General features: G+C 33.5%; 1 protein-coding gene across 1 annotated transcript in view; it reads left to right on the top strand.

Moving 5' to 3' along the window:
- Positions 1-1,033: 1,033 nt before the first annotated feature.
- LOC111624668 (GATOR complex protein MIOS-B-like) overlaps positions 1,034-10,727 on the top strand; it is a 42,153-nt gene continuing 32,459 nt past the window's right edge. Inside the window, exon 1 of the mRNA XM_023367580.1 lies at positions 1,034-1,121. The gene's annotated coding sequence lies outside the window, so the exon portion shown is untranslated. The remainder of the gene's footprint in view (positions 1,122-10,727) is intronic.

The following is a 10,727-nucleotide window of genomic DNA, read 5'->3' as shown; positions in this document are numbered from 1 at the left end:
GTTATCACAACAGCAATTAGCGGCGAAGTTTAACTGTGGGAAAACAAAATTTATTTTACCCTAGACCTACAGTATTTTCCTTGGGGGTATAAAATATTGTACACGATACAATTAATCGGCTGATCTAATCGTTTGATAAAATCTATTTTTATTTATTTATTTTGAAGCTCATATGCAGTACATGTGCGATAAATAGTTTCTGTATCAACCTACCTTATTTCCACGATATTTTTAGAAAAATAATATCCAAGTAATTTTCGCAGGCAAAATATTCAAAAAAACAGTAAACGCATTAATGCAAAAATCAGTTTTACTTCCTTTTTCGATTCCGCGATTGTAATGAAATCGTACAATGAGAAAAATAATAAAATCGTTTTATTATTATTTAATAATTTGTCTTATTGTACTTAAGAAAATATTAAATATTATAAAATACAGTATTTTTAAAGTTAAAATAAGATTACACTAGCGAATACCAAAACCAAAGTGATGTAGAAATACAACGCGCTTCTATATCGATGACGTAATGCACGTAACTGAGGAGCGAACGAAAACAACCGAGATGAATTAATTAAGCCGGAAAAAAGAAAGTGTGCATTATAATCGAAAAAATGCGACTATTGTATTAATCTTTAAAATATTGCTATTAAATCTGTCTTATAAAATCACGACGACTTCCGTAAATTGAGTTATCCGATAAGAATAAAATACAATACTAATATAGCCCTATCGTTGAAAAAATTCGCTTATATTTGCTCACCTCGAGTTTTTCTTAGTAGAAATGGCTAAAAAATGCGCAAAATATGTACGGAAATACAGTATTACAGCACCACCTGTATTGGACGATCACCTGTCTAAAAGACCATTTTTTTGAAGGAACAGTGGGTGGTCGCCATAGACAGATTTTACTCTATATAAATTGAATTTTTACTTTTATTATTTTTGGAATTTAAATAGTTAAAAGTGTTTGTATTTTTAGACGTTACGAGTTATAAAACATTTCTCCCCCTTTCCTTTCATTAAACACAAAATGGAATTTTTTGACAGGTGGCGCAACTTATTTATAATGGAGGGATGTTATTTGAATCTGATACGATGAAATTCTGCTTTTAAATTAAAAGGTAATTTTTCTGCGTTGATTGTTACATTTAAGGAAATATTTGGAGAATTTTGATCGGAAATTTATTTCACACTTTTCTCTTAAATTACATTTGTATTTATTATTATTTTTTTGTTTAAATTAGTTATTTAAAATCCAGTTACAGAATGAAAGTGAAAGTCCATTCAAGTCACGTGATTTCTGGTGATCCTTTCTTTTATTTTTAATAAATTATATTTCGCCTTTTAAGAATTAGGCATGAATAAATTGAGTTTCAAGTCATGTGATTATAATGAATATATTATTTGCCAAATGAGTTATGAGGATGTCAGCTGATTTGATGTTTACCTTTGATTTATTTTTGATATCATCATGAGGTAATTGTATTTATGTAAAGAAGAGGAATATCGTGATGAAGGGAATGTTTAATGTGCTGTAGAGCAGCGATTCTCAAAAGTTACTTGATCTGCAGGACCCTTCAAACGAGTTGTGGATGAACAGCCAAACCACCCTTGCCCTGTTCATTTCTTATCCCGTAAATATATCTTAGATGTGTGTCGTAATATTTCAGCTGTTCGGCAAACTAACATAAGAGATATGTGATGCATGAAAGTGTGGTTTCGTCTGGCTAAAGTGCAAAGGTTTGAATTTTAGTAAAATGATCAGGTCAGTCTGCAGACTATCTGGTGCATGCTTGTAGACCATACTTTGGCAGCCACTGCCGTAGTGTATCTGTGAAATCCTTTTGTGTCTAGTAATAAATGTGGCTGGGGACTTGGCAATTCGAGTTAAAACAGTTGAGTGGATGTTGACAAAAGATTTGCCTACTCTAATTCCTTAGCTGACTCGATATTTCATAATTATTTTAACTTTATTCGTTGTTATAGAATAATGTAGGGAAAGTACAGTGGTCGGTCAAATTTTGACTCACCCAGTTTTTTAGATTTTTTGATTTTTGGTACTCCATAATCCCAGAATGTAAAAGTAATTTCCCCTTACAAATTGTCTGTGTCTGTTTTGCATTATGTCTTGGGATTGGATAAACCTAAAACTTTGAAACTTGGGGTTATTTCTGTATATATGGCACATTGTAAATTTTTGTACTTTTCCGTCTTTTGAATAAAGTAAAAAAACTGTAGCTACAATTCTCTAATTATCATTAGACCACTGGTGCATTACTAATTATTAAATTAGTGTAATGAATTAAATGTCTGTGATGAAATGGTGAATTATATATATATACAAGGTCTGTTCAAAAAGTATCGGACCTTTGGTCGGCAAAAATAAATTTATTGACTTTGAGGTACGTTTTGTACCTCAAAGTCAATAAATTTATTTTTGCTGATCCCCTAATCCCCTTCAAAGTAGTCTCCTTGGTAATGTATATACTTCTCCCAGCATTCCTGCCATTGCTGGAAACACTGCTGGAACGCATCTTTTGGAATGGTTATCAGCCGGTCCGTCGCATTTCGCATGATGTCTTCTCTCGACTAAATTTGGGTTCCTTTTAGCGGCATTTTCAGCTTGAGAAATAGCCAAAGGTCACACGGAGCCATGTGGAGAGAGTACGGAGCGTGACGAACCACAGGAGTATTGTGTTTGGCGACGAAAGCCCGAATCAGATGCGCAGAATGGGCGGATGCGTTATCACGATGGAGCTGCCAAGTTTTGATCGACCACAGATCCCATCGTTTGCATCGCACTGTATCGGAAAGACGACGAAGGACCTCCTGGTAGTACTCCTTTGCGATGGTTTGGCCTTGTGGTGCGTACTCACGACACACCACCCCACTAGAGTCGAAAAAACTGTCAACATGACCTTTGATATTGCTGCAGACCTGCCGCGCTTTTTTTGGCCTCGAGGATCGTCCCCGAAAGCCTGCTGAATCTTGCGAATGGTTTACACTCGGGTATCGCCAAGGTTTTTGGCAAACTTTGATGTAATATCACTGCTCACGTTGTTCAGTCATTTTCCAGCTTAGTGAAATCCGACGAGAGCGCACTACGCCGATTGCCAACGACTGACGCTTTCTGCAGGCGGGAAAAAATTCAGGGCTGTGCCTGACTGTCCCCTCCACAACTCCACCGAAGGAGGCCTCTCTCGCATCATTGGTTTACGCGGAAAAAAATAAGGTCCGATACTTTTTGAACAGACCTTGTATATATTAAGACTGGTGTTGCTCGGACAAAAAGTAATGATAGTGGAGATTAAGATTATTACATTACAGCCAATCTTACACATTTTCACAGAATGCAAGAATTAGGTCTCCCTGTTTCCAGACTAATTAGAGAATTTTTAGATGGGTCTAAAAATATGTTTGATTTCCTGCAAAAACGCATCTGCCTCTGTAAATCTTGCACGTCGCTTTCTCTTAACACTTCCATTGTTGAAACCTTAATCATGTCCTTCTCCCCCATGGGGGGAATTTTGAAAAATCCCTTCTTAGTGTGCATTCTTGTGACTTACCCTAACTGTGTACCAAATTTCAACTTTCAACTCCTAACCATTTAGGCTCTGTGCTTATTATTATTATTATCAACTTGTCTCAATTATATATTAATATATAGATACTAATGAGCTGGTGTCAGAGTTGGCAAGCTGAAAATAGTGGCTGTAGAGCTAAATTCAGCAAAAAGAAATGCCAATTTCCTAGTCCCGGTTAGAAGTTATGTATGGTGGAATCTCATTACAACAAACTTGAGGTGATACCAAAAATATTTGTTAAATTGAAAGTTTGTTGTAATCAAAAATGTTTATAAATTATCATCAAATAAGTTGAATAGCTAAATATGAAGTCCACATATGAAACAAAGATGAATAAACTTGTTCATGAATCATTTATTGAAGTATTACACATTTAAAAAAACACACAAAAATACAACCAAATTATAGATTTAAAAAACTGAAAACAAAGTTTAAATTCTAATAGTACAAAATTTGTAGTTTTGTTTGAGTTGTACATGTGTTAAGTGCTGCATGTTGCAGAAACTTCTCAATCTCATCTAGTCTGACATAGACATTAATGTCTCTTTTACACTGAATACACAAATTTTAATTTGTTGAGATTTTTCCAGTGCTTTCTTCAATGTGACTGGCTCGTCTTCCCACAGTTTGTTTTTTCTTCCTATCTTGACTTGTACTTCAAACAGAATCAACAGTTTCCTGAAACGATGATTCTGGTGCTGTGATTACATCATTATAACTGTCCACATAATCATCAAAGGATTTGTCAGTCACATTTAATGCATTACAGGTTTTTTACCAAAGTCCATTTTTGCTTTCCTCCACATATTTTATTTCATCACCACTTACTATTATTACTGGTGATTTTTCAGTGATTCACCCTAGTAATGGCAAACAGAATCCTATTTTACATCCCACCGTGCACCAGCTATCATTTCATTAGCTTGCCAGATGTTGACTGGTTCATTTATTCCTAGCCTGAGGTGCACTAGAGTAGTTTTCCCCCCATAAAATAAACTGAAATTTTCTAATTCCTTGATTCTTAGGCTGGTTTGGGAAGTACAGTTTGGTGGCAAAGATTTCACAGTAATGTTGCCGAGACAAACATTTATTATATACACAGTACAGTTGTCAACCAAAATAAAAATGCTTAAATTGGTGAGTCATTCAGAAAATATTTCTTTTCTCATCCATGTTTTCTGATTGTGGACATAATAACATAGCAAGCTTGAAACATTTTTAAAGCATCATAGATAATTGTATTTCCAATCACTAAAGGTTTTAGTGTTTGCTCCTGTGCTATTGCAATGTAACAAAATAGACAGATGTAACTTTGAATGCTTGTTGCTAACACAAGCTTCTTTTTTAAATGTTGTAGTTTTATTGGGGTGTAATTAGTAAAATATCCCAGTCTTGCCTTTGTCAAAATATCTTAACAATAAACCAGAAAATACTATTTATATCTGTTAATCATAAATTTTATGCAAGAAACAGCTTTATACATAACGGGCAATTATTTACTATGACATTGTCACAATGCTAAGCTGCAAGTTTTAATTTATTTAATTTAAAATATATGCTCTCCACCTCAAGTTAGTAATGGTTTGCTCTTGCACATTGTATTTTTTTCCTGTAACACATTAGAGTCGTGCCAGTCATCTATTAACTGCTTTCAGGGGAAAAGTTTTGAATTGAAATAACATGACTTTTGCTTTTCATCAGAAGTTTGTATTATTCAAAGGATATACCGGAGTATATCTCGTTATAAAGATGGGGATTTGCTTCGAGGACTTTACAATGAAGCAGAACAATTCAGACAGACAATTCTTCCTTCTTAGTTTATTAATTTTAAAAGTAACAAAAGAATACCTTGATTACTTGATTCAATTATACAAACTATATTCTTATCGAATATAGGAATGACACAACTAATTTGATTTACAATGGACCTTACTCACAATGATAAAACTAATGCATGACAAAAATAAGGGAAAGAACTATACAGTTATTTACAAGTTGATCCGAACAGTAGCCGTATTTCATGTTACACCTCATTACGAAATATGATTCCTTTGTTAGGCACACATGGTTCTTAACCTGTCCAGTCGTATAGAGGCTTCAAAAAAATTCCTGTAATAACTATCTTGCTAATGAACCAGGTGATCTTAGACTTATTCACTAGTTCCCCTTCCTGAGGATTACTTCTACTGCTCGATGGAACTGGATTACCTCTCGATAGGTTCTTCTTTCCTTCCTTCCTTTTTCTGATCACTTTTCCTTTCTCCGCTTTGAAAGTCGTCCTTCGGTCTGATGACAGCTCCGAATGCCAGGGAAAAGTAGAACAAAGACAAAAAAAAGTCCTTTCCACATGGAAGTGCTCACATTTATATTTTCTCTCCATCCGGGTGCTGCGTCCACCCAAGTGGTCCTTCACATAGCCAGTCAACAGCCATGATACAGCACTGCCAACGAGGTGATATGGAGTAAGCGACAACAATGACTATGCATTACAGCTTAGTCCCAATACAAATCCACGGAACAATCTTATAAAATAAAGATAAAAAATATAAGAGAATTATAATTCACTAGTCACGGAGCACTACAAGTTCATATATAACTATATATGAACTTTATTATTCTGATGCAAAGCAAAAGTCATGTTATTGGAGCCTTCTTCCCCTAAGGTTTCCATATCTGATCTTGGATTTCATCTAACTCTGTTCTCAAGATTAATGACAGACAACATACACACTGGGATACAGTTAACAACATACATGGAACCAATAACCAGTGTGAAATAGAAAAAACAAATAAATAACAAATGCAAATGTTTTCCAACTCCTTCAGAGTTCTTCAGGCATTATAACAGTTACCAGATGGTACCATTATAATGCCTGAAGTCATCGGTCTTTTTCCATTATAATGTTATAATAGACAACAGTAAGAATTTATAGGTCTACAATTTTTTCAAATTGCATTCCAATTATGAAATATTTCACTATCATAAATGCTGTGGATGTTCATAGACATGAGTGTCATCCCTATTTTTTTTTTTTTTTTTTAGGGAAAAAGCAGCACCAAAAATTCTTTTGACATTTTTAACATAGATATTATAATTAAAAAAAAATAAAAATAAATTTTTTGGCATATTGGTAGGGAAATCAATTTTTATACTGGCAATGAACATGTTAAAGACGTTTTCAGGAGGAAATTTCGAACAATGTTCTTTTGTTTCAGTACATTGTTGTGTAGTTTCCATGTTGGCACTTGCTTCTTTTCTGTACACTCACTTCCATACTATTCTATATCTGTTCCTGAATTTGAAAAGCCATCCTAAAAAGTTTTTAACATTTAACACTTCACAAAATACCATACTCTTCTGTTGAACCATTAACTGGAACATTTTGCAATCTTACTTTCTTCAACTAAGTTAAAACAGCAGAATCAATCTTTTCAAAATTCAAATAATCCAAAAGTCCTTCTTTTTGGTTTTGGAGCTGATTGCTGTAATGCCAGTACTTTATTTTTGTTTTTTAAGACTTGTAGCCCATGTAGAATTTGTTATTAATCCTTTGTTCTACATAAACTTGTCTTCAACTGCTTTGATAATCTGAACTTTTCTAATGTATATTTTATTTTGGCCTTGCCTTGTTGTTGACCAGCCATAACTTGAAATAATGTTGTGTTTATATCAAATGTTACACAAATCCAAGACTGTATCTGTACAATGCAAGAAAATGTTATCAAGCTACTTCACTGCAGAAGAATCCCTTGTGTGGGCTCGTGCTGCATCATTGATCACCAATGTTTCAATGAAATTTGTTTAATATAATTTGTTGTAGAACTAGAAACTATTATTGTTTCATTTATCACCGAGTTTCACTATTCTTTGTTAGAAATGTTGTTAACTTTAGGTTAAATGCTTTTATTTTATTTCTGAAATGCAAAAAACAGAACTCTGTGCCAGTTTACTCTGTACATTCAACTATGATAATGAATTCTAAGAGAGAGATAGAGGGAAAGAAAATTCAATATATCTTTCAATTAAAAACATCTTTCCTAATGGAAAATGTTAAATATATTCTTAGTCAGTCACTTGGGTAATTATCAATAAAATATGAAAATATTTCAATTCAGATCTACGTGATTTTGGAAGAGATCAGACTAAATAAGGGCCCATCTGTTCAGACACACTAGCTTGGTTCCTATTGGTCATAGGCCCTTTAAAAACTAAATCCAAGTCAGTTTCAGGGTTTATTTTGGTCAGTTCAGTTCTTTTTTAGCCAACTTAGCTACTCTTTAATAAAGAACAAGATACAGTAGATCCCCCTATAAAATGGGTTCCTATAATTACAATTCCTATAAGACAGCGAAAAAATTGCGACGGTATCCATAAAAAAACGGTAAAAAAAACTCCTATAATTACGTAAAATGTCATTGGGCAGCCGAACCACTTTCTGCACCGTCAAGCGCCACGCTACGGAGAGATTACTATCGTCTGTACAGTATTATATATAAATTATATATAAATTAGGTACTGTACAACTTAATTTATTGTAACTTTATTATAATTATATATATATTTTCCGCCGCCTGGCGCCACGCTACAGAGAGTTTAGGCGAACTATCGTCTGTACAGTATGTAAATTAGGTACCGTAAGTCTAATACAGTACTGTAATTTTATACATTTCTCGTGAAAGAAACATTTCTTATTCAACGGCGATAAAAATTATTTATATTAATGATGTCTCCAAAGTTCAGCAAAGTTTTCGCAGAAAAATAACATCAGAAATCGTGGCCGCGGTTTGCTGAGTTGTTCCGCGACGAAAACAAGCTTGAGCAACGGCGATGTCGAATGGTGCACACTCGGTAAGTAATCCTACAATTTTTTGTTTATAGCGTAGTTTATACGGATTATTTCCAAAAAAAATATACGTATTTTGGAAATGTTGAGTTGGATTAGTCTAGAATCGATTAATTTTATGGAAGAAAACCTTTCAAACAGCCGTAGTCCGTAAACTTGACACATGTCGGGCTGTGATTGGAAGGACTCGTAAGAAATCGGATTCCTAAAGAATGGAACGTATCTACTGTCTTATAGGGGGGTCGACTGTAATCTTTCTCTCTTCAGAAACATTCAAAGTTATCTTGTTGCAATGCAGTTCTACGGCTTCAGTTACTAGTGCAATATTGTAGTCTCCACTTTTGTAAAGAACATAGTTCTGAATTTGTCAATTTAATTCATGCCTCCAAATCATATTCTATACACTGGTTTCTTGTATCGGAGAGGACTAATTGGGACCTCAGCAGCATTGCCTTCCCTAGATGTCCCTCCATACCATCACTTTTGAAGAATATGAATTAGACACCCTGCTTTTATGGTATAACTGGTTTATAAAAGCTGTTATAATTATCTGCTAAATATAATATATACCAAAAAGCCAAATTCATGCAATAATAGAAAATGATACTAATAATATAGCAGAAATCCACTGTATACAGGGTGGGCCAACGAGAACAAAACGGCAGAGTTATCGTGTTCGTCCAAGCAAATCGCTCGGACAAGTCAATTTTATTCTCAAGGAGGACATCATCTTCAATAAAGTTTTTGCGATTCTGAATACAACAGACAACAAAAAATTTTAAAAACTAATTCATTTTTTATTAGCTAAACAAACATTTATTTCGGAAAAAAATGAATGAGTTTTTAAAAATTTTTGTTGTCTATTGTATTCAGAATCGCAAAAACTTATTGAAGATGTCCTCCTTGAGAATAAAATCGACCTGTCCGAGCGATTTGCTTGGACGAACACGATAACTCTGCCGTTTCGTTTTCGTTGGCCCACCCTGTATAATTTTTTAATTGCTTAGGTATCAAATGATCTGTGTGTACAGTATGTACATATGTGTATGTGTGTGTGTATATATATATATGAGTGTGTATATATATATATATATATGTATATATATATATATATATACACACTATTNGGGCATTTAGAAACAGTGGAATGAGCCAACTGTCCCTTTTATCTTTTGGTTATCTGACTTTACATCTTAAATAAAAGATAGTCTTGCGTCTTTCTATTTGATTCAATCTATTAAGTTATTTGCTCTGCACACTCAGGCAAAATTTATATATATATATATATAAATTTTGCATGAGTGTGCAGAGCAAATAACTTAATAGATTGAATCAAATAGAAAGACGCAAGACTATCTTTTATTTAAGATGTAAAGTCAGATAACCAAAAGATAAAAGGGACAGTTGGCTCATTCCACTGTTTCTAAATGCCCTGTTATCTCCTTTCTTTAATGAGTATCTTGCAAATACTCATTAAGGAAGGAGCAAATGCCAAAGAAAAAAAATATTTTAAAACTCGATTTACTTTGCTTTGCTATGTAAAATAATGTAAAACAATTCACCAGATATTTAATTTAATAATTTAATGTCACCTTCATTCTGTTTTTTATTATATTAGTAATAAAAGGACAAAATTGAACATTATTTATTTAATTATTTCATTTACTACATTTACATTTATTACACTGTTACATTAAATTATTTATTACATAGTAATATTCTAAATATAATTTTTTTTTAATTTAAAATAATATTATTATTATAAAAAAGTTTATAATAATAATATAGCGACCCTGGGTCTAGTAGAATCGATATACAGGTAACCCTCAGTTTACGCCGATTCACAATAACGCTGCTGTGCAATTTGCCGTTTCAAGGTGTAATTCCCCGATTTTCCCTATGCTAGACTGATTTTCATTTCAGTGTTGACATATTTACCGAGCTGCGACATTGTACATTCGTTAAAACAAAGATTTTTATTAAATATATTTATTTTTTCTATTTAATATTATTGGGTATGTATACATTTGCATTAAATTAACATTAAAATACTAAAGGTTTAGGTACCCACGAGTCAAGATATTAAACTTAATAGTCCAATAAATGGCATCCGAATCCATAGCGCCAATGAATGTATCCCGTATCAGTTCATTCAGGAAAACACCTTACAACACAATAGCACTTCCGGCGATCACAAATTATCGTTAGTGAGACAAATCTACTTCTCGTTGGCCAGACGATATTTATCTCTCCTTAGCCACCTTGAATTTTCCCGCTCAAACTGACCTTATATATGCGC

This window comes from Centruroides sculpturatus, unplaced genomic scaffold, assembly GCF_000671375.1.
Source record: "Centruroides sculpturatus isolate CEXI.00-Female unplaced genomic scaffold, Cexi_2.0 scaffold263, whole genome shotgun sequence".
NCBI lineage: Eukaryota > Metazoa > Arthropoda > Arachnida > Scorpiones > Buthidae > Centruroides > Centruroides sculpturatus.
The sequence above is the reverse complement of the archived record's forward strand: the minus strand, read 5'-3'. Positions and strand labels throughout refer to the sequence as shown.